The sequence below is a fragment of the Nematolebias whitei genome, chromosome 15 (genome assembly GCF_014905685.2).
Source record: "Nematolebias whitei isolate Nwh7 chromosome 15, NemWhi1, whole genome shotgun sequence".
NCBI classification, from domain to species: domain Eukaryota; kingdom Metazoa; phylum Chordata; class Actinopteri; order Cyprinodontiformes; family Rivulidae; genus Nematolebias; species Nematolebias whitei.
Window position 1 is genome coordinate 24,568,206 of NC_056512.1, and position 6,000 is coordinate 24,574,205.

The window sequence follows — 6,000 nt, forward strand, 5'->3', positions numbered from 1 at the left end:
TAATGTGTTGTGTTACAAGTTACATTCACGTTGCAACTTTTTTATTTGTTCGTTAGTTTGAAAGTAACCAATGGCGAGAGGGGAGTTGGACCATTGAAACACTGCAAAATTGGCAGGTAACGTTAGACCCACCTTCAAGAAGAGCTATATTCTATATGTCATTGAGCTGGGCGCACCCGCAGCACCGCTAACACACCCAAAATGGATTCCACCTAGGAAAGTCAGCCAGAAGGTACAGTATGTGCCACCCATGGCCTTATTGAAAGACTATTGAAAGTCTATTGAAAGATTGTTGAAATATTATATATTACAGCAGGACAGGTTCTCTCTCCCAAAATAACCAGACTGGACTTAAAAAAACTTTGAAAACCAACTTCTTCTGAACTTGAACAAGAAATTCTTGCTGCAATATTAAAATGTTTCAGTTCATGGATGTTAGGAGACAAGAGATGTCTCCAAATGACTCGACACTCGAGTCCAAGTTTTGAAAATGGTGTCAGGAAGTTAAAATATTGTTCAATACTGACCCATTACAAGGTTGACTAGATGGTATTTTAACTAAAGTTGATGACAAACTGCAGTTGAAATATCAGTTGAAATGATCGATGCCTATTCCTTTGTTAGTTGTGTCTAATGCTCCTTTTTTCAGACAGACAACTTTTACTTAAATGTTTTTTCTGCAGTTAAAATGGCACATTGGTTTTGATGTGTGTTAAATAGAAACTTTCAAAGATAAAATCATTCCTCTCTTATTTTGCTTAATGACATTTAACTCTGCATGTCATCCTGAAATTCTGACACACAGAATCACAAGTCCAAAGTGAACTGTGTCACAGAGTAAAAACATGTATTATCTGCAGCACTGAGCATGCAAATTCCACCCAGAAAGTTCCCCAGCTGGGATTTGATCTGTTGACCTTCTCGCTGAGAGGCAACAGCTCTATCAACTGAGGCACTGTGCAGTAGCCATCACGTTAAACATATTTTTTTTAAATAACAGCAAAATAGATTAGTGTGCTGTCAAATGCACCGTTGTCTATTATGTGGAGTTGCTGGGGGAGTGGGGAGCCTAATGATACTTAAATGTTGATATCATAAACAAATAACTACTTCTTGTATTGCATTAAATTGTGTTCTATTAACACTTAGGATTATTTTTTAATGCATGCAGTTTTGCATTTCTGTTGTGCCAGCAAGTTTTAATAATCCAATTTATTCAGATAATTGGGTCTATTAAGGCTATAGGTACTAAAAATGGTTCTGTAATTTTCTATCCATTTAATTAACTGAAAATGATCATCATAAAGCAAATATTTATAAAAGTTTGATTGATTAGCAATCAAAAGCATAACTACTGGGGTTCAGTGGAAGGATTAAGAACAGTTAATGTCTTACCTATTGCTCTTTTAATAGCCCCAGTTTGGAAAAACTTTGTTTAATTGTGATCGGACTGACAAGCTAACACTAATTTGAGGAAGGTCAAGGACAGTGATGTTGCTCCATTCTGCAGAGTTTGCTACAGCGAGCAACATATCAACATATATGTAAACAAATATGTCAACATATGACATTTTTCTGTTAAACTATTGTCATTATATGTATTAGTAAAGATAATGTCTTAATTGCATGGCAGCTCTTTTTTCACTGACAGTCTTGCAGCTTATCCTTTTTTTTTCAGCTTTTCTCTCTTCAGGGGGTCTCCACAGTGAATCATCCTCCATCTTTGTCCTCTGCATCCTCTGTCCTCACTCCAACTACCTCCATGTCTTCTCTAACTGCATCCATATAGCTTCTCTTTGGCCTTTCTCTTTTTTTTCATAAAGAGTTTTAATAATCATAGACGTAAATGCTCACACATAAGTAAGAATAAGAGCAACCAGTTCAACATGTTTTCTCACACGAGTCTGTGCAGAGCAACACATGCAGACACAAGCCTGTAGTTTACACAGTCGTTTGTGTGGTCAAAACAATAATAATAATAATGGTGCCGCAACTCCAAAATTGATTTAACTAATGGAGCTTCCATTATTTAAATGCTGATAAAGGTCTATGGAGTGATAAAATGTTGCAAGCAAATGCACTTATAGACAAACTAGTGTCGTTTAGTTTGTGCTTTTATTTAGGCTAAAGGATATCTTCTTCTCTGAGTGTGTTTATGAATTATATTTTTTATAAGTTAGATCCAAATAAACTTTTATGTGATCCTGTTTTCTCTGGTATACACATGAAAGATTTGTGCCTCAGCAAGGCACAGTCTCATACACAGACACACAAGTTAATTAACGCACACATATTCACACATTTAAATCCGACATTTTAATGTTGGACAGAGCTCAGAGGGAGTTTTGCTATTAGACCGCCTAAAGTTATTCAGCAGATGCTTTGATGCATCTCAGTACTGCAGCAGGAGGTTTGGCTGTGATTAGGAAGTATGCTAACACAGAGAGACAAATATACATGCTCAAATATATACTAAACCAGGAGCTTTAGTCTTTAAAATATGCATACATAAATGTTTTTAGAAAACTCTCACCAGTGAAAGTAACTCAAATAGATGGAACATGCACCCATGGTTAGAGAGTCATATATAAATACATAAACAGGATGTATACATGTATTTATTCAGCAAACAAACGTCATATTATACTGTATCTGTGGTCCGCAAGCCTGGTCCTTGAGGGCCACTGTCCTGCAGGTTTTTTGTTAATTCCCTGCTTTTCAGCAGGTCTTGAAGTTTTGCATTAACCTGGTGTTGAAGCAGAAAAACATCTAAAACATGCAGGATAGTGGCCTTTAAGAATCAGAATCAAAGACTAGTATATACATATATATATATATATATATATATATATATATATATAACTTTATTTATAAAGCCCTTTAAAACAACCACAGCTGCCACAAAGTGCTGTACATATAAAATCAAGAACATTTAAACACATAAAAACAGTTGTTAAAACATTAAGATCAATAAAAGTAATAAAAACAGTGCAGATCAAATTCAGTGTGTGCTAAAAGCCAGGGAGTAAAAATGTGTTTTTAAAAGAGTTTTAAAACTGGACAGTGAAGGGGCTTGTCTGATGGGAAGAGGTAGATCGTTCCACAGTCTTGGAGCAGCAACAGAAAAAGCTCTGTCCCCTCTGAGCCTCCGCTTAGACCTCGGCACCTCCAGGAGCAGCTGATCAGCTGATCTGAGGCACCGAGCAGGAGAGTATGGGTGAAGCAGCTCAGAGAGGTAGGATGGAGCAAGACCATTTAAACTTTTAAAAACAAATAAAAGAATCTTAAAATGAACTCTAAAATGAACAGGCAGCCAGTGGAGTGAAGCCAGAGTGGGGGTGATGTGCTCCCTTTTTTGAACTCCAGTTAGAAGCCGAGCAGCAGCGTTCTGGACCAACTGGAGGCGTCTGAGGGAGGACTGGCTGACTCCAAGGTAAAGAGCGTTACAGTAATCCAGCCGAGAGGTGACGAAGGCATGGATTACTGTTTCCAGCTGCTGTTTTGTAAGGATGGTCTTTACCTTAGCCAGCTGTCTGAGGTGATAAAAACTGGTCTTGACCACCGCTCCAATCTGGGACTCTAATTTAAAATCACTGTCCATTTTAAAACCCAAGTTAGAAATAGTTTTCTTTACATGTGGTGCCAGAGGGCCCAGATCAACAGGGCAAGGTTCACAAGAGCCACTAGGACCAAACACCATCACTTCTGTTTTCTTTTCATTGAAATTTAAGAAGTTTAAAGACATCCAGGCTTTGATGTCTTCAAGACACAACAGAAGTGGCTTAATTGAGGGGGCATCTTTCTTTTTAAGTGGCATATAGATCTGACTGTCGTCAGCGTGTAGTGAACTTAACCTGATGTCAAAACTAAGCCTAAGGTCAAAACCCTTGACCTTAAGAACCTTGTGGGACAGAAACTGTCATTTCATTGATTTGAATCCAGAAATACAGGTTCACCCATCCTGAGACTTTCCTTCTTGAAAAATCAAGTGAAAGAACACTCTCTTTTTATTATCATTACTATTTTACAAATGTTGATAATCAAAGTGTCTTAGTTCAAACCATTTTAGATGTTGCAGTGAACTAATCAATTTTATTAACTGTGAAACAGTGTAATGATTTTTTAAGCCATATGCAGAGTTAGAATTCATGTTAAGGTCTGTTACAGATTTTTATGCATTTTCTGATTTCTGTCTTTGAATGAGCAAGTGTGCGTTTTCCAAGGTCAGGAGTCGAAGCAGACATGTGTTGGAACAACTGTCTTGTTTACATCCTCTCAGACGTCAACAGAGAAGTTGGCACCTGTTTCCAAACTCGCCAAAACAAAACTCTCTCTGTCTCTGAGAATAGTTTAATCTGTTCCATAACAATTCTTGCTGTTTTCTGACTTCTAGTAACCTCTTACATCACAAAACACACCCCTGTCTGGTTGATATTACCCAATCAGGGACGCTCAAATATACCGGAAATAGAGCTCCTTAAATTGCCGGTACTTCCTGGTTCTCCAGTCTGAGCAGTTCGGCGGCACGGAGAAGTTCTGAAATGTTCGCAGTTCTGTGAAGTCGTTTGGGAGAACAGAAGTCCAGCCATGATAAGGCTCCTCCGAGTTGGATTATAACATCTTCCACCTCTGAGTGGAACTTCTGAAGGACTCCACTCATGTGAAGTCCACTTGCTGAGGTGAGCTGGTGTCAGACGGAATCTCGTCACTACTTCGGACGAGTCACAGCCATCCTATGGAGACGCTGGACAGGTAGCGTTAACTGGACCTCCATATCTGCTGATTTATCTTCAGAAAGGTAATGAGTCAAGTTTCCTACCAAAGCGTACCGAGGAAAAGCTGGGTTCTAATGGAGAGTGTCGGTTCTGGTCAACACTTCCCCTCACACACCATCTTTTACTCCCTTTAAACTTCATTTCCATCTTTAAATTCTTCTCTCAAGTAGAAATCCTTCCAGATAATTTAGAAATGTCTGTGTAAAGTGCTCATCCACCACCGTGTGGATAATTGATCATAATTGTACAGTTTTCATTGATGTCTGCTGTTCTGCTGAAGAGTGGAAACAATCGCCGCATTGTTTCTCACTACCTGTAAAGCTGTTAATTATGTTGTTATTTTCATATTTTGCCAAATTAATGTAAATGTTTGATGTTAAACTTTGATTCTGTAAAATAAATGACCGCATTCATTTTGATGGGTCAAAGATAAATGACGTCTCACGTTTACATTTAATTAAATTCAATGCACGTTTTATTCAGTCCAGAAAAATGAAGAATCCGTTTTAATTGATGAATATTTCGCAGCATCTGTTCATCTACAAGCGTAACAATGAAAAAAGATCCCATGCTTTCTAAGGATTGATCCCAATGGAAGCAGGTAAAGGGAGAAAAGCAGGGGACCTAAAATAGAGCCCTGTGGAACCCCAAAACACAGAGGAGCAGTGGAGGATTCAGACCCAGCTATGTTGACAGACATGGTTCTGTCTGCCAGATAGGACCTAAACCAGCTCAGTGCAGTACCACAAATACCCACTTGGCGCTGTAAGCGTGATATTAAAATGTTATGGTCCACGGTATGCTGTTAGGTCGAGCAGGACAAGAACCACATGTTCACCAGAATCATTAGCCATAAAAATATCATTAAAAACTCTGACTAGAGCTGATTCTGTGCTGTGGTGAGTTTTGAAGCCAGACTGAAAAACCTCCAGGATATTGTGCTCATCCAGAAAACATTTGACTTGTGAATATACAATTTTTTCTAAAATTTTTGAAATAAAAGGCAGCTTGGAGATGGGCCTAAAATTAGCCAAGACAGTTTGGTCTAGGCTAGGCTTTTTAAGCAGGGGCTGCACCACAGCATGTTTATAACTTATTGGGACAACACCTGAGGACAGACTGCTATTGATAACAGCAAGGATCACCTGCCTGATGCTGGAAAACACCTCTTTTAAAAGACGAGGGGGGACAAGGTCACGAGGAGAACCTGATGGTCTAATATGGC

At 38.6% G+C, this 6,000-nt stretch overlaps 1 protein-coding gene across 1 annotated transcript in view; it reads left to right on the forward strand.

Moving 5' to 3' along the window:
- The window catches only part of rbbp6 (retinoblastoma binding protein 6), a 113,570-nt gene that overhangs the window by 81,122 nt on the left and 26,448 nt on the right, over positions 1-6,000 (forward strand). The window lies entirely within an intron of this gene.